This window comes from Leopardus geoffroyi, chromosome D3 (assembly GCF_018350155.1).
Source record: "Leopardus geoffroyi isolate Oge1 chromosome D3, O.geoffroyi_Oge1_pat1.0, whole genome shotgun sequence".
NCBI lineage: Eukaryota > Metazoa > Chordata > Mammalia > Carnivora > Felidae > Leopardus > Leopardus geoffroyi.
In genome coordinates this window covers 86,586,317-86,605,220 of record NC_059339.1, presented here as the reverse complement: position 1 = coordinate 86,605,220, position 18,904 = coordinate 86,586,317, and the positions used below count along the sequence as shown (strand labels likewise).

Below are 18,904 nucleotides of genomic sequence, written 5' to 3'. Positions count from 1 at the left end.
AAAGTTTCCCGAAAACTCACCACAATGGAGAAAACTACCGGTTTTCTCTGAGGAATGACGTTACGTAACAAGACAGTCTTAAGCAGCCTCTTGCTTCTGTTCCCCAAAAAGGCGGCTGTTAAAAGGAACACTCAGGATGGCAAAATGAGGAGGAATCTAGTGAGTACTGCAGAGCTTTTCCTCTGAGGTCATGGCACAGCCCAAGTCGGCTACGGCCCGGGTCAAGGGCACCCAAACCCTCTCTCTGCCACTCCCTGCAAGGTGCTGCCTCGGGCGGGTGCCACGTGACGGCCCAGGGTGTGCCCTTGGTTCCCTCGGAGGCCATGTTAAGGCCTGCCCTATCCTCCCACCAAAAGAAGAGGCAAGGGGCAGTGCGAGGTACCCCCACCGATTTAGAAGGCACTTACAGATGATAATAAAAGGAAAAAGTATTTCAAAAGAGATGCCAAATGGAGACCTACAAGGGGTGAAGGGTTCATCCTTAACCAGATCAAACCGTGGACAGCACTTGCCAAACCCCAAGTTCTTCTGAGAAAGGTTATCAAGCGCAGGATCAGCAAGCCAGCTTCCCCAAAGGCAGAAAACGTTAAGGGTGGTATCGGGGGTTGGGGCCACGCACTGTGCTTAGAACAGCGACAGATCCTGAAAGTTACAGCATTCCCACTCGGTGATGCAGCATGAGAAAATCAGAAAGCACACAGGAAAAGAGGTGTCTCACAGGCTACCTTTTCGTGGTTTTTTTCTGTGAAACTTGGTGAACAACATCACTGACGTTTCTAAACAGCGCTGACTCTCCATAGCACTAAGTACTCCATTTAAAATTCATTCATTCAAATCAGCTAAGTGGATTCCACGTCGTTCTTTGTCGGTTGTTTGTTTTTTTTTTTTAAGTCAAGATATATTTATGCCTACTACGGTTGAGAACACCTCGGATACTTCATCTCGAAGTAGACGGCAGTTTACTTTTGTTTGATTACAAAACAGAGCTGTGTTCCAAGAAACACGGGCAATTAAAAACGGATTCGGTGTCTCATTCACAGTTTTATTGGGATTACTACGTTCTGCGTCCTCACACAAAGTAGCACGTTGCCCTCCCCAGGGTGGACGCTCAAGAAACACTCGCTGAACCCAATTCAAACGTTCTCGGTCTCACTACCGGAAGCCTGGGTTTTACCACGTATTCCCACCTGGCCCCTAATCCCACAAGGTGGGGGCGGGAGCCCCGCGTTTCCCATTCCGACTGAACGCGAACTTGGCATCCGGCCTGCTGCACACATTCCAAGTTCTGTGCCAGGACCTGCCACCGAGAAATGTCAATAGTTGTGCTACCTAACGAGCCACAATGGTGTCCCTGAAGTTGCCAACTCCTGAAGCAAACTGAAAATTAAGGCCTGTCTCGGCTCCAGGGGCAGCTTCAAATTCCACAGCCCCCACAGCCGCGTAAGTCAATCCTATCCGGCGGCCCCGTCACGCGCCGCACACACTGGGGGCCCCGCGCGACCTCCCGGCGGGCGGGGGCGGCACCGACGCGGCCTGGGCCCTCCCGAGCCCGCCCTGCGGCCCCTGGACCGCGGCCGGGGGCCGGCGGCCGGGGCCGGGCCGCGCGGGGCCGAGCGGCGGGGTGCGAGCCGCGCAGGCCCCGCGCCGCCGCCCCAGGCCTCGCCGAGCCCCGGCCTCTCCCCGGCGGGGCTGCGGGCAACAAAGGCGGAGGCCCGGCCCGGCGCGCCGCGGACAGCGGGAGGCCGAGGGGTCGGGCCGGCGCCCGGCGGAAGCAGGCCTCGGCCCTCCCCGGCCCGGCCTCCCCGCCGCCCGGCCCGGCTTCCCGGACGCCGCTCCCCGCCGGCCCCCCGCCCGCGGACCCGCCGAGGCGGCCGGGGCCTCGCGCCGGCCGGGACCCCGGGCTGCGGGCGCGCCGGCCGGCCTCCCCATCCCGGCGAGCGCCGGATCCGCCCCCGCCGCCCCGAGGGGCGCAGCAGCCCCCCGCGGCCAGTTTCCCGGGTTACGGAGAAGAGGGAGCGGAAAGCAAAGCCCAGACCCAGCCTCCGACTCGGCTCCGCAGACGCTCACCCGGCGGCGGCCCGCTCCGTTTCCTCGCCCAGCGCCGGCGCGACTGCCGCGCTCGTCCCTCCTCTCCCGCAACTCCTCCTCCCGCCTCCTTCCTCCTCCTCCTCCAGGAGGGGCGCGCGGCGGCGCCTGGGCCCGTGCGCGGAGCGGCAGCGGAGGAGCCGAGCGGAGGCCGCCCCGCGCCCTCCACTCGGCCCGCGGCGCAGGCGGGCTTCCCGGCGCTGGGGGCGGGCCGGGCGGGGGGCGTCCGGGCGCCGGGGGCGGGGGCGCGCGGGGGGCGGGGACGCGCGGGGTCGCGGGCGTCGGGGAAGCGGGGAGCGGGGGCGCGCGGGCGCGTGGGTGACGGGGAGGTCGGGGGCCGCTCCGGGCCGAAGGGCGTGTGCGGGGCGTCTGAGGGCCGGGGGCGCGCCGGGTCTGGGAGCGTGCGGGGGTCGTGGGGGCGGGGGTGCTGTGGGTCAAAGAGGGGCGTTCAGCGGCTGGGCTCGGGGGTCCGAACTGGGTCCAGCCCGGAGCCCCGCTGCCCGTGCGGGCTGGTCCAGCCGCCCCTTCCGTGCTCGTTTTTCCTCGCTGCCTCCCCTCCTCGGGTGGCCCTGGCTCGCGCGGAGGAGAAAAATCTTCTGGGCCCTCGGGCGCTGGTCCTCCCCTTGCCCCTGCGGCGGGGCGGCGGCCTCCGCGCGGCCAGGGTGCGCCCACCTGGCGCGGCGACCCCGGCCTGGAGGTCTCCGCGGGCACGGTGGGACAGAGGACAGCCGGCCGGAGCAGGGCCACTGTGGGGAAGCCCTTCCCCACGCCTTCTCTAGCTTAATCGTAAAATGTGCTTGCTAGAAGAAAACTTATTGCTTGTTTCAAGCCGTCTACTTTTCCATTTAGTCCTTTTAGTGTTTTGCACCATAGTTCATTCGCTATTGTTTGTGCCGCTGAATCTCAGGGTAGTGTGATGTCAAATTGCACGTTGGTAACTTGACTCATTTCTTTGGAAAGTGGCTGAATGCGCCCTTACGTATAGCAGTCACAGCAAATTTGGGTTTTTGCCAATGAGAAGCTACAGAAAAATGTTCATTTCTCTTGTGATGAAAAGCGGTTAAAGATGGGTATCTTTAAAATGTAGCTTAAGAATTATTGTTGACTTTAAAAGTTGTGTTTCTGAAATGGGACCTTTAAAAAAAAAGAAACATGAGGCTAGGGAAAAAAGTCTTAATGTTCCAGCATTAATTTATATCTCAATTGTATCTCAATAAAGCATCCAGTTAAAGTTCAAACAGTTGATCTTAATTTCTATAAATATCACAATACTCACTCATTTGAACAAAGTGTAGATTAATAATGTAAACATTGGATTAGCAAGTGATTCAATCGGTTTTTATGATTAAACAATACATGGAAGGTTGGTGTCGTTTGCTGTGTGTGATTCGCGAGATCCTTGTTATCTTCGGTTCTTACTTGAATTTGTGCATAAACCTGTACCATTATGGTTATCCTGATCTAAATGCCACTCCATTCTCAAATAACTCATTACGGTGAATGCAGACTAAATAGAATGGTCAGAGAAGTTAGCAGTAATAACAACTAATGATAAGAAAAGCAAACTTTTCAACTCCACCCTCTCTTGCTTTAAGCTGCCTCATAAGGATAGATTAGTGATCTATCATCTGATCTAAAGAAATCGCTAGCAGTTGGGTGTGCAAAGGGCCTGGTGAGCCCTGGCTCCTCCAGCAGATAGGGTCAAACCCTGGGCTTCTGAGTCTGTCAGCTGGCCAGCATCCTTGGCTTTGATAGTTCATATAGTTGTGTGACCTTAACCAAGGTTCTCAGTTGTAACTTCAGTTTCTACTTGTAAAGAAGCAGGGTAGGGAGTCAGTTTTGATATTAACTATGTCAGAGAGCTGTGAGGATTACATGAAATAATGCACAAAATCCACTTAATTTGGTGCCTGGTCCAGAAGGATTATCATTACTAGGTAATGTATATTTTATGAGACCAGCATTGCACGAAGCACTTTTAAATATATAATCTCCTCTAATTTTAACCATTATCTATAAGGTCAGTATTTTCATTTCCACATTACAGGTGAGAAAACCGAGACTTCTTGTATGTTAGTAGGAAATAACGTTCCCAAAGTCACACAGCTGCCATGGGGCAGAGCTAAAATTCAGACTTAGGTCTCTCTGACTCCAGAATGTAAGCTCTTAACCACTAGATTAAAATAATAGTGATAATCATGTTAGTAATACAGCAACAACGTTAGGGTAGAGTTACTAGTGGCTAAATATTAAAATTAAAATCTATTAAAATCTTCATGCTTGGCTGAATTCCAAATGCTTCTTGGCTATAGACACGTGTTCTCATCCAACCCTTCCTTTTATCAGCAACCTAATCTCCCTTTGGGGGAAATCTTATCCTGGCTTATCCCCAGCACAGCTGAGAAGCACACTCTGCACTGAGACTGCTGATTAGACTCTAACCCTGGAGCAAGGGATGCAAACGGGGAGGGTGCCTGGGAGGGGAAGGGGGTTGGACACACCCTAGTAGGGTACTGGACCAGATTGTTCCTAGTGCCAGCCCCTGACAGCCTTCTATTTTGCTCCAGACAACCAAATTCTGTTGTTTGCAACTAAAAACGCTGTGTCTTAGATAAAAATACTTGCTAAAAGATGGTGACGGCCGAGGGTCCTATTGAAGCTGTCCCTTTAGGGGAGCATAGTTCCACCTTTCCTCCTAAAGTTGCAGCTTCTAGAGCCAGAAAGACCTTTATTGGTCATCAACAATATCCTCATTTTATGGAGGAGGAAACAGACTCAGAGGTCATATGACTCGTCCAAGATGACAAAGTTAAAAGCAGCTGAGTCATGACTTGAACTGCATGCCATCTCTTTAAAGTTTGGTTTGATTTTTAGTATTAAATAAACGTCTTCCCTCCTTCCAGAAAGGCGGGGGGCGGGGGGGGGGGAGAGCCGAGACTTGAGAAAATTGGGTGGAAGCAGGATGGGGTACTCTGGCAGCTTTCCACCCTCCGGGCCCCTGGGGGAAGCTGCCCGAATTAGCAAAACTCCACACCCTCCACTTCCCTTTCCCCTTCCCATCCACTGCCCTCTGCTGCCTCCCACCTTCCTGTCTTTGAGGATCCCGAGCTATCCTCTACTCATACATGTTCCTTCTTTGGTACTTCTGCTGTGTTGAAGAGTGTCCCCCAAAGGTTCGTGTCCTTCCCAGAACCTCAGAATGTGACTTTGTTTGGATATTGTGTCTTTGCAGATGTAGTTAAATTGGTACGAGGTACCTTAATCTGATGTCATTGATCTCTTTATGAGAGAAGAGACCCGGGGCAGACACGCAGTGAAAGACCCCATAAAGACACAGGGAGCAAGCACACTAGGAAGGCAGGGGTTGCAGGGATACATCCACAAGCCAAGGAACTGCAAGGATAGCAGGACAGACAGCCACCAGAAGCTAGGAAGAGGCCAGAAAGGACCCTCCCCTAGAGCCTTCAGAGGAAGCATGACCTTACCAACAGCTTGATTTTGTACTTCAAGGTCTCAGAACCGTGAGAGAATATATGTCTGTTGTGTTAAGCATCCAGTTTGTGGTATTTTGTGGTTGTAGCCACGGGGAATGAATAGGCCTACTTGCCACGTGATGTGTGATGTGTTCTCTGGAACTCTCCTTCCAAGTCAAGCACCTCTGTGCAGATTCTCCCAGTTACTAGTGTGACCATAGGACCCAGTTTGCCCAGACCAGTACCCAGGTTATGACTGTTGTTCTGGCACAAATGTTTAGAGTGCCATTTGTCGTGTCAAAATCGTTCCAACGCAGATAATAAGTTCTGTGTTCACCCTGCCTTCCTCCTACTAGATAAAATAGTGACTCAGGCACCTGGCGTCAAAGCTCTTTGAGAGCTGAACCCAACCTGCTTCTCCAGCCTCACAGTCCACTTCCTCATATCACACCTCGATAGGCCACACTGGGTAACTGCTTCTCCAGGTAGGCCCCGCCCTATGCCTGAACTCATGCTTTTCTCTGTTCCTAGAATGTTCTTCCGTTTCACCTGCCTGTACTTTCTGATTCTTTGTTGAAAATCTTATCATCAGGCAAGGTTCAGATCTGCCCAGTCAGAAGTGATGTCATCCTATTAAGAAACCCTACCTTGGGTTCAACCTCTTTTAGAGTCACCCTTCACACTTTCCCCTAAGTTGCAACAATTCTCTCTCCTCCTTTGAATGCAGATGCTTTGTCTTGTTCATATTTGTACTATGCTACTAATGCCTTGAATGAACATTTTTCACACAGTAGGGATTTAAGAAATGTTGGATAAGTAAATAGGAATATTCCATTCCTCTCTCCATCTATTTGAGAATGGCCCCATGATAAATGGACTTCCAAAACCCTTTTTAAGATCCACTTCTTTAAAGAGTGGCTGGTTTTTCCTTTGCGAAGTGATAAATACTTGCTTTCCTGAAAAATGTCTGTGCAATTTTAATGAGAAGCTAGATTCTGCTAGTCGGGAGCATGCTGAAGTCAAAGGAATGTTACCAGAACAATGAGCTTTGAGGATTTTTAAGACTTGGCAGAAGGTATGGGGACACCTGTTTACTCACAAAGGTGGCTCTCCAGCACAACATTGTTCCCATAGAATGAGTCCATGGTACATCCAGCTTAGCTTCACATTATTCTCTGTTTCAGGTCAAAGATTCCAATCTGTAGACAGTTTGAAGAAATACCTCACTCTTTCCTACCTACTCCACTTCCAGGATCCAGGGCCCTTCTGACTGCTTACGAAGCTTTCACGATGTAAAGTAACCCTGTGGATTTAGTGCAAAAAAAAAAAAAAAAAAAAAAAGAAAGAAAGAAAGAAAGAAAAATCTAGCAAATACCATTATTATAAGGAATCAATGGCATGTATTTGCCTCTCCTGGAAATTTAGGAGCTATGTTCTATTGTAGAGAATAACCCAGTATATAATCCTCACCCCCCATTAAGCCAACAATGAAAGAATGTGTTAGAATTCTTCCCTACAGCGGGCAAAGAGCCAGAACTCCTATGGCCCAGTTCAAGGTAGTCTTGAACTGCCATTACGGCTTCCCCTCCCAGTGACATTGATAGCTGTGCAGAAACCCATCTCTTAGAGAATCCCTTTTCTATGACAAGACAGAGTGAGTTGTTTGGTCACTGGATTCAAAAGCTAGGGCCAGCATTTACGGAAAAGTATAACTATGTTTATGATTCTAATGCATTAGAAAGTCCTAACACATCATAAAAAAAAAAAAAGGAATACTGTACCTCCTAGGGCATCAACTAATATTCTATATTAGAATTTTGTTCCTTTAGGTTTCGAGTTATTAAAATACAAATACCTTCTTAGAACCAATAGCACTTTTAGGGGTCATCAGTAATTTATTACCCTGTGACCCATATATTACTCTCATATTATTTGATTCTTGCATCATTTTTAACTTTTTATATTTAGGTGTTCCCCAATTTACCTATGCAATTACATTGTAAGAGTTTATTTGTCATTTAGAATATATATTTAACTTACAATTCAATGTTTCTAAGGAAAGATGCAGTGTTGTAAATGGTCATTAGAATCCCAGACTATCTCCTCTACCCAACCAAAACAGCTTGTAATGCAATTAAATTATACAACTAGAATGAATATTAAATCTTTCTAGCGATCCAATAGGCTAGATGTCAGGTGAAAGCTATTCTAGTGTATCAGTGGTAGGCTCCTTAGGAACGAACAGCACTTGGGAACCACAGGGTTGAGTGAACATATCTGGTCTTGGCTTCCAGGGGGAAGGACTTTGGAGGGCCCAGAGGGAATTCGAGCCTTGGTTAAGTGAATTGCCTAGACTCAGGGCTGGCTTCCAATCTAAGCAGGGAAACCAAAGCAGAGGTCAGAGAAAAGTCAAAGTTGAAAGGAAAATTTCCTTTTGGAGCTGCCAGTGTAAATATTGTGTTAGGTACTGCTGTGGGTTGAATTGTATTCCCCAAAAGATATGCTGAAGTCCTAACCCCCATCCCTGTGAATGCAACTTTATTTGAAAATAGTCTCTGCCGATGTAATCAATTTAAAATGAGTTCATACTGGATTAGAGTGGGCCCTATTCCACGGACAGATCCTTGTCTGAGAGAAATCTGGACGAAAACACACGGGGAGAACGCCAGGCAAAGATGAGGGCAGAGAGTGGAGTCCTGCAGTACAATCCAAGGAATGCCCACAATTCTTGATGACCACCAGAAGGTGTGAGAACCAAGGACGGATTCCGCCCTGGAGCCTTTGGAGGTTGCGTGTCCCTGCCAACACCTTGACTTCAGACTTAAGACCTCCTGAGCTGTGAGAGAACAAATCCCTGCTATTTTAAGTTACCCCGTTGGCGATGCTTTGGTAGAGCAACGCTAGGAATGATTACAGGAAATTTCCAGTGTTCTCTCATTCAAGAAGGCAGAGGCCGGATCATGTGACTGGTGAGATGCACGGATCCAGACTGCAGCTTCCGCTCGTTCAGGAGTCAACAAATATTTACTGAGCATCTATGTTCCAGGACATATGTTAGGTTCCAGGCTAGTTTTAGGTGCAGGGGATATTTTAGCAAATGTTAATTGAGCATCTGCCATATTCTAGGCATAGTTCTTGGTGTGGTGGATAAGGAATAAGGAAGTTAAAGCACCCTTAAAGGGATTAATTTAGTGGGAATGGGGGAAGAGAGAGTAGGGAAGAATTGACACTAAATAAGCAAATGGACAGAAAAGTCCAGATTACAGATGTGCTGCAAAGGAAATAAACAGGATCATGAGACAGATAGTAACTGGGGGAGGGCTTGCCGCTCTTGTAGGAGTCAATCCAGGAGGGCCTCCTTGAGGAAGTCATCTTTGCTCTGAAACTTGAAAGATAAGGTTGAGAAAACAATGTGAAGACCCAGGCAGGGAAGCCTTCTGGAACAATCTCTGAGGTGTGAGAGAATTTGGCTACTTGAGGAAGAAGGAAGACGGGTAGGGCTAGAGCATGGTGAAGAGTAATGGGTAGGCAGGAAATGAAGGTGGCATGGTGAGGGCGGGAGACATGGGTGGGGGGGGGGGTCGCAAATCATGTCAGGCCTTGTAGGTAAGGAGTTTTAGTTTTATTCTAAGAGTGATGGGTTTACACAGATCTTGCAGAACAGATTTCCACAGGACAGGGTTGGAAAGGAGAGTAGGAGCCCAGGAAAGGGGTGAGTTTGGACTGGGGTAGAGGTCATGAAAGTGGACAGAATGGATTTGGATGACCTCAGGAGTTTAACAGGTGAGTTAAGTAAGTTAAGATCAAGAGCAAGGAATTTTTGGTGATTGTAAAAAACATCCGAAAGTTCCTTGAGACCCTCCTCCCCTTGAATTTGGGCTATTCTGGCTCCCTTTAAGCAAACAAGCAAAGCGAATTTATTTAATATTAATGCTTAATGTACCATGGGGTTCTTCCTAAGGAAATGAAGACCCGAAGAATGGTTCAGCCTGAGTGTTTCCATGTATGAAGGAGAGTGGAAAGTGGTGGCAAGATATGATAAGACAAATAGGTTGACCGAAGAGTAGCAGGGTGTTCAGATTCCTCTTGGTGTCTCTTTATCTTTGGAGATGACAGATGAGCTCCTTGCCTCGGGATATAGGGAGGACACCCCTGACCTGCCTGAGATGTTAAGTCAGAAAGTCTTTCCCCTGTTTTATGACCTGCTTCGGGCTGGCGAAGTTCAGAAACTCCTTCCTGCAGGTGCCATTTCTCAAATTCCTTCAGCTTCCAAATATTCAGTATGTTAAGGTGCCATATTTGGCGGGGGGGGGGGGGGGGGGATGTCCTGAACCCCCTCAGTAAAAGCCTAACTCCTTACCAGACCTTTTCTTTCCTCACTGTTATTTTCCAAAGGATATGAATCCAAAGCATAGAAAGAGAACAACTTCTCTGACCTTTTAAATTATAATCCTGCAGATTAAACTGACAAAAGACAGAAAAACAGGTGAAAAGGCATATGAATTTTTTTTATCGACATTAATATTTTTATGGGCGTAGGGACTTCATGGAAAAGAAGTAAAAACCCAAAGAAGCAGTTAGAGTTGGGGGTTTGTGTATGCTATTAAGAAAAGGATGGGGCACCCGGGTGGCTCAGTCGGTTAAGCGTCCGACTCTTGATTTCAGCTTGGGACATGCTCTTACAGTTAGTGGGATCCAGGCCTGCCTTGTCCTCCACACTGACAGCACAGAGCCTGCTTGGGATTCCCTCTCTCCCTCTCTCTCTCTCTGCCCTTCCCCCACACGTGCTCTCTTTCTCTCAAAATAAATAAACCTTAAAAAGGGGGGGCAATAGATTGCAGAAAAGTATAGACAGAGAATGAGGGGACTGGGCTCTAGGACGGTAAATTAGGAGAAAAGGACCAGGAAATACATGGTAATCAAGAGTAAGGTTTCTTACACAGACTCATCTCATCTCATTTCCTCTTATCTCCCTGCCTCTCTGATCCTCCTGGGGAGAATAGGACCTCTATTCTATACCAATAGGACTGTATGTCACCTTTATGGGGGGAAATATATGCGCTGCTTTTAGGCAGAAAGGAGGAGGGCAAAGAGGTCTTCCTGTGTCTGCCATTTCCAATTACCTTCAGCTCAAAAGCATCCATCAAGACGCCAAAGTGGCATAGCTCGGGGTGGCGAATACTGACCACCTTCAAAAGTTAGAAACTGCTGCATTGGTGACAATTACTTTAGGGTAGTTGTCTTCGAATTTACTATTCGGATACATTCTTGAGAAGGAAACTAGTCACGGGTTACAAAATACCTTACATGTGCTGAAAGATGTGCCTCAGAGAAAATACTTCAAGGGGCAGACACTGGAACTGTAGGTGTTATATCACTTGGCGAACGACCCAAGACAAGCATGCAGAATGTAAGTAGTGATGCATGAGGCTGCCAGTCAAGGGTTAGTATAGAATTTATACCAATCATAATTTACACAGAAGTAATTTTCCTCTTTTCAATTAACAGCAGAATATTTGAAAACTGTGAGACCCGTGCTGGGAAAAATAGCGGTGATGCAAACATCTTGCTGCATATAGTAAGAACATCCCTTTGGCATGTATAAAACTTCCTATCTCCGCGTCCCATCTTAGCAGTGGCTGGTCAAAGGACTTGAGGTCAGAAAGCACTCTCTCTAAAAGAAGAGTAAAAATGTTTGCAGTGAGTGCTTTCCCACCAGGATCCCTTTTAATGGCTCTTGGGTTCAGCATTTTGGTGGAGGTTGGGAACAACAGGTGCTAAGTCCCCTCACCTTATGGGAAGTGCTGATTGATGCTGGACTTGTAAAAGGAGAGGCTCCAAACCTGTTTTGCCTGAATTCGCTTGAATTCACCAACCACCCTAGTTCCGGGTACAAAAGACGAGGCTGTGTGTCCCGCCCTTCAAAGAGAGAGAAAAGGAGATGCTTCCTCCCCCCATTTTAAGCCAAATCATGGCAAGCTTCAAGAAACCCAGAGAGATCACCTATGGTCTTGGTGTTTGCGTTGTCAAGGGCCTGAGGTCAAGTTCACACAGGAAAATGATGAAGAATATGGACTGATTAGAGCTGCTATCACTCAGCAGCAGAACAAAGCCTCACAGCACCCCGGTGGGGGGAGGGGTGCAGGCCAAGGATAAGGGAGCCACCTGTGGGCTTTGTGGACCTGTGGGCCAGAGCTGGGACTCGGTAACAGACAAAGGACCCTGCCCCAGAGGGTGCTAACGAAAAAACATAATTCTGATTCTTATTAAGACGGCAAGGGAGATTTTCTTGTGGTAGACTATTGTAGCAGGGGAGAGAGACCAGCTTCGCTCTGAAAACGGTAAAGACAGCTGGTAAGAGGGTCAGTGGATGGAAAATCACTAAGTGGGGGGATTCTTGGTAAGCCATCACCGTCTTGTGAGGAGACCTAAGCAGCCCACAAAGAAGCCTGGGTGGGCGGGAACTGAGGCCTCCCACCAGCCACACGAACCACGTGTGAGTGAGCCATCTTGGAAACCCTAGCCCCAGATCAGCCTTTAAATGACCACAGCCTAACCCATGTCTTGCCTTCAGAGTCAGAAGAGACCCCAAGCCAGACCCACCCAACTAAACTGTTTCCGAGTTCTTGGCCAAAGAAACGGAGATGATATGTGTTTGTTTTAAATCTGGGGTAATCTGTTCTGCAGTAGTAGGTAACTAATACGTCCCATTTTACAAATAAGGAAAATGAGGCACAGAGAGCTTAAAAACTTGCTGGTGTCATGCAGCTAAAAGTGACAAAATCAGGATTTGAACTCACATCACCTGAGTTAGCACACCTCCTTCACCATTACCCGCTATGCGTCTACCACTTAAGGAGAGTGAGGTGTGATGTTCAGCATGGGGAAGGATGGGACTTCTGGGTGGCCAACAGGTACGTGAATACGCCCACGTATTTTTGTCCACATGTTTATTATTTTTTTAATGTTTGTTTACTGATTTCGAGGGACACAGAGAGAGAGAGCATATGTATATATGTGGGGGGGGGGCAGAGAAGAGGGAGAGGGAGAACCCCAAGCAGGCTCTGTGCTGTCAGCGCAGAGCCTGATACCAGGTTCGAACTCACAAAGTCGTGAGATCATGACCTGAGCCAAAATCCAGGGTCAGAGGTTACCTGAGGTACCCAGGTGTCCCGTCCATGGGTTTAGTATCTAATTTTTCAGAATTTTGAATAGACTCTTTTTTTAAGTTTATTTACTTTGAGAGAGACAGAGACAGCGCAAGTGGGGAGGGATAGAAAGAAAGCAGGGGAGAATCCTAAGCAGGCTTTACACTGCCAGTGCAGAACCTGACATGGGGCTCAAACCCATGAAACCTGGAGATTGTGACCTGAGCCGAAACCAAGAGTTGGACATTAAACTGACTGAGCAAACCAGGCGCCCCCAAAGTACTAGTTTAAAAAAATAATAACATTTAACATACACTTGTGAAGTTTCAAAATATATAAACTGCTTAATCTTTTAACCTTACATCCTCATGAAAAGAAGCTGCATGTCCTAACCATATCCTTGGTGTGATCTGTCCTTCCGTTTTCCCTTTACCGTTGACATCAGAATAATCACCGTGCTATGTCCATGGTAACTGTATTCTGCAAAGAAGAAACTATGTAATTACATGGAAAAAGGGTGGGGAGAGCAAACCGTTTTCGATGCTATCTCATCCCTAAACTTTCGGTCAAGGGGAGTTGGGAAGGCAGAGTTAACTTTTAACGATAAATTAACAACGATCACACGATAAATGCTAAGTCCGCCACCTATGCACCATTTGCCCTCTCCCTTTATTACCCCTTGGTTGTCACCAAGAAAAAGTATGACTTCAAGTGAGACCCAGAAATAGAGTAGTCTGTATACCAGTTTAGGAAAAGCCCTTGGCAAAAGAACAATTCTCCGTTGTATAGGGAAGTAAATGAATGTCCATCAATAATCCCTATTTAAATATTACATTTCTGGGGCACCTGGGTGGCTCAGTCAGGTAAGCATCTGACTTCAGCTCACGTCATGATCTCAAGGTTTGAGGGTTCGAGCCCCGCATTAACTAATAATAACTAATCCCGCATTTCGGATTCTCTGTCTCCCTCTCTCTCTCTGCCCCTCCCCCCAAATAAATAAACTTTAATAAATAAATAAATATTACATTTTCATTGGCATATAGTGTATAGTTTATTACAATAGCAGACCAACATGTATTAAAAATAAGCAATTATTTATAATTAACTGCAATCCTTTGTCCTTTGAAACAGTTTTCTAAACAGATCCTCCCTTTAAAATGTTGCTGAGTGTGCGTGAACTCAGGAAAACTGACAACTCCAGGATTTACCTTGGAAAGAGAAAGCAACCAAAGACCTAGGGAGCTATTAAGGAAACATCAGTATGATTCAGATTTCCTTCTGTCATTGATTGTTTTCAGGTTCAGTTTTGTTTGAAAACTGCGGACAATAGCAATCCCAGCAGTCAACCCTCCCTTCCGCAGTGCTCAGCGGGTCCCTGACAGGTTCTTGCCATAAATATAGTATCTCTCAGCTGAGTCGCTGCTGAAGTATTGAGTGGCTGCGGGATAAACATTTTATTCCCAACAAATGGCTGGGGGGTATTTAAGTCTTTATTTCCAGGTGGTACAGAGAAAGAGGCTTAACTTTCAGATAGGTTGAAGACAGGCCAGCCACACACACATTACAAAAAAGTTGAGGAAGTAGAAAAGAATAGATCTAAATAGAAGATTTTTCCTACCTTGGCCCACAGGTTGTCCTAGAGCATTTCTGGGGAAAGGGCCACAATGTGCCTTAACAATTTACTTCTGCTCTGTCGAACTTCCTTTGTTCCAGAATCATTGTGAGCCCCTCAGTGAAGCTCTGCTACCCTTGAGTGGGAGAGGGCTGTCTCGATTTCTCCACAATGCATGCTAGGCTTGCTGGCCTGATGCTGGGGGGGGGGGGGGGTGGAGAGATTAGGGGCGCAGGGATCCAACAGTTGGTGAAATGTATACACACCAAGAGGAGTGGGGGTCACTGTGAGCATCAGCACTTGCTCTGCAAGTATCCTGGTGCCTGAGGGAGCGTGAGCCGAAACAGCAAGTAAAGCACACCGCGATAGGTAGAAAGACCTTTAGGAACATCTACCTTTTGGGTCATTTAGTAGTAAAACCTTGGATCGCGAGCATGATTTGTCCCGGAAACACGCTTGTAATCCAAAGCACTCGTATATCAAGGCAAATTTCAAGAACCCTGGGCTCAGTGATGATCACGTGACGTTTGGTGATGGGTACTACTCGCATTGCAAGACATGGCTCGTTTATCGAGTAAAAAAAAACTTACCAGAAATGTTTGCTTGTCTTGCGGAATCCTCACACAACAACTTACTTGCAATCCAAGGTTTTCCTGTATTTGCCGGAAATTTGTCACCCTTGGTAATATTTACGCAGTTCTGATTGACTGGTAACTTCTTCAGGAGGGTCAGCAAAAGTCATTTAAGGTATACACTGCTTATGAAAGAGGTCATTTTAGAGTGATGGCTTGTGCCACTTACTCTGTTTTCCATGGAAATTCCTCCTCCACCCTTCCGTGCTCCGTGCCGTGTCCCAAGAGGCTGCCCTCCGTGACGGCTTCGCTGCGGCTTCCTCGCCCCACTGGTGTCCTGGCAGGTCCCGCAAAGTGGGGACACCGCCCCTGAGTGAAGACGCAGAGCAGAGAGAATCCAGGGCGCTCCCTCTGCCACAGTTTAGACAGAGCCTGCCTCTTCCCGGGGAACTAGGTTCCCTGAGATGCTTCTCAGCCTCTTCTGTCTCCCAGGGGGGCTTGTTCCCTCCACTTGCCTCTTCAGGTGACTGTGGGGGGCATTGGCTCCCTGCCGTTGCTGGTTCCTGGGTGTCCTTATTCCTTGGTAGTCCTTAACTCTGTTCACCACTCTGTATACTGTCCCTTTCTTAAACTTTTTTTTTTTTTTTTTTTTTTTTTTGGTTAAACCCTTTGGGTCTGCTTCTGTTTCTGCCAACACTGATTGAGGCAGCACGTCTTTTTTTTTTTTTTTTTTTTTGCGTACCACGCAAGTGGATGCAATTCAGGTTTGTAGCTTGGAGGAGTTTTATTGGAGCCCACACTTCAGAACCAGGCTGTCATTTCATTTTCTGGATAATTCCTAAGCATACTCCGGTGGCCTGGCAATGTGCTAACTTGGCTAGGCAGGACAACATTTCTCAGAATTCCCATCTCTGTTTATTTCTAGTCGGGGCAGGGGGGTGGGGCGCTGCAAAGACGTTGGAAAAGGGGAAGTGAAATTGTGGTTATAATGTTCTTATGCTCAGGAGAGCAGTGGAGAGGCACAGGTGTGTGGCAGCTCGTTCATTTTGTGTCATTTGCCTGCCGTTCACCTCGTTGGTCTGGACACTACCCCACATCCTCCTCTCTGACGTGTGGGCCAGGTGCGTGTGTAGCTCAGAGGTGAAAAGTGCCAGCTTCCCCTAAAGGACACTGACCAGGTTCCAGTCTGTCTTGTGGGTTCCAGCTCCTGTTTCTGAGTTCCAGCTTCCCTGACATGTTTCACGGCCTTCCCTTCCTGCCTGTTGCCCTGCAGCCTGAAGAGCAAACACCAGAGAGAAAGACTACAACCTTACAGAGCCCACCTAACCAAGTTCCCATGATGGCATATGGTCGAGCCTTACGATATATCCATACTGGTATAATACAGACTATACATAGTGGTGCTGCATCTCTAGTAAAACCCTCACATATTTATACTCCCATAGTCTTCTCTTCCCTATTTAGCTTCCCTTTTATCTCCCCTACATGTTAAAACACTTTCTGTTACTTTCTTTTTTATTAATGCCATTTCAACTATAATTTCAGAGCCTCATTACCTTCTAAAATATCTTAGAAATAACACTGTGGAATGGTATTCCCTTCGAGACATAATTAACTAATTAATGTCAATCCGGATGCCTGCTTTGAGGCCATTCGCATCCTCACAGAGGCTAAGATTTGGAAATTGAAATGAAATTCAAGTTAGCTATTTTTGTTATTGCTCGAGCTACTTTATGATAGTTACTAGGTTTTCTGACAATACTTGAAAAATCATTAACTTATAAGTTGTAAATGACCTGTGCATTTTGCTTATCCATAGTAATGCCATTCTTCTCTTTCTCTCTCATTCTCTTTGGTTTATGAATGTGTAAAATGGTCAGAAAATAGGTGTTATCTACCCTTCTGTTAAACTATGAGTAAGCAACCTGCTGTTATTCTAGTGTTTTATCAGTTGGAAGGTAAAGACCTTTTAATGGGCCAGTAAAACTCCCTCCACATGAGCTCATTTCTGATTGTGACTTTCATTGCAAATACAGACAAGTTTCAATATTCTCCTTATACAATCCTTTTCACATATTTGAAACTCATTATTATGTCACACATGTCCTTTGTGTTGTGTTTGAAACAGAAAGTCCTAATTAGTCTCCTTTTTTTTTTTTTTTTTTTTTATGTTTTAGAAGTAGCTACATTCCTATTTTCTTTCTTATTTTGGAATTTATTCTGAAAAGTTACAACTCTACCGCAGGGGGTTTACTCATTGTCTAATACCCACCTCCTATAGAAAATGTGGCATGACACTAAGTAATAACATTCAGAACAAATTATGTCAGAATTCTCTTTCCTAGGAATGCCTTTGCTTTATGGATCGTGTGAGATTGTGGATTGTACCTGAATATTTTTATATGAGAAAAGAAAAAAAGTTTATTTTCATAAAGATAAGTATGGTAAACATAACCAACATATCTAAGAACCACAAGATGTTTCATTTATTTCAAAAAGGAATAGAACAAAAAGTAGAATCTTAATATATATGAGTTTGTGAAATTAACTGCATATAACACAATAAATATTTGGAAATCAGTTATACTTCAAAAGCCTTTTATACTCTCCAACCTGAAAAATATTATTTAACGTAGCCATTAAAATGTGACTTCCTTTAGTATGCAAACTCCCTCTTAAGAGATAAATAAGAACATTCATATTAATAAGATATGCATTATCTTATTTAATTAAATGTCATCCACAATGGAACTCATCAATCTAAAGACGATAATGGACTTGAATAATGTTAGACCATTACAGAAACTAAGCCAAGAATTTCTTTTAATTTTAAAAATCATTTTCTAAATCAAATACATAAATAGGCACAATGTTCATTTTAACTAAAAGATGTTTATTTTAAAAGTAATTGGCACAGAACCAGGACAATGTTCTATCCTGCTAATTTTATAGTCCTGAAGAGCTCACTACAAGTAAATGAAAAGCATGGTCAGTAATTTCCTGAGGCAGAGCTAAATTTGTAATTAATAGAATTTGTTTCAATGGGGTGAGAGAAAGGGAGAGAAATAAATAAATTCATAAGAAAGTCATCTGAAATTAACATCTAACCTTCCACAGTAAAATGTATTTTTGTATAATTCACTAAGAAATTGATTTCATTTGCGTGACATATAGTCCATAATTCCCTAAAATACAGGCTAGCATAATAAACACAATACCAATACCTTTAGTAATTACCAAGATTTTTAAAAATCACTGAAAAAGAAGCAGATGATAATTTCTGTTTTCAATGTAGAAAGAAGGGGAGGAATAATTTGCCTTATGAATTCTATTCCTTGCTGAATGTGACAATTATTCGATATTTTGGGGGGGAAAGCAGTATTTCAATAGAAGATGAAAATTATCGAGTAATATTTAGATCCAGAATTCCTAGTGAAATTCAAATTAATTAAAGGCAAAGTGCTAATTATCTTTTCAGGAAAACAAAGTAATTAAATTATCCTTTTTTAAAATAGGATTTTTTTAGCCCATTTGAAATAAGTGGACTTCAATATTTTCTATTTTTTAACATTGAAATATTATTGTGATAATATTAAACATATTCATTTCCTTGTATTAGATGAGTAGCATTCTAGTCCATATTAAAGTTATTTATATATGATTCACTTTCAATTCCTGATACCTTAAGCATGCATATTAGCTCTTTAACTGCCTTAATATCTTAAACAGAACAAACATTCCAATAGTATCTCACTCTCTTGGTTTTCAGCAGCACTAACTCAAGAGAGAAACCTTAGGCGTTGCACTACTGACTGGTTTTCCTACTTGAATTCAAAGACAATGATGGTGTTGTTTTAGGTCTAGGAAAATTTATTGCCAGAAACATATCTTTAGTGTTGTAAGCCTATACAAAAATAGACACTGGACTTCTTCTCACTTGTATTTAATTTTATGAAGTAATGTGATGTCAATTCTACTGCATGAATTTTCACTCTAGAATATAACTGCTGCAAT

The 18,904-nt window shown here is 45.5% G+C and overlaps 1 protein-coding gene across 3 annotated transcripts in view; it reads right to left on the bottom strand.

Moving 5' to 3' along the window:
* Window positions 1–2,172, bottom strand: part of SOCS6 (suppressor of cytokine signaling 6) — a 39,899-nt gene extending 37,727 nt beyond the window's left edge. Inside the window, exon 1 of one of the 3 annotated variants that reach the window (XM_045459329.1) lies at window positions 2,068–2,172. The gene's annotated coding sequence lies outside the window, so the exon portion shown is untranslated. Of the gene's footprint in view, window positions 1–20; window positions 1,453–2,067 lie in introns of those variants that run through there. The other 2 variants (XM_045459333.1, XM_045459331.1) reach the window with 2 other exon arrangements.
* Between the last annotated feature and the right edge of the window lie 16,732 nt (window positions 2,173–18,904).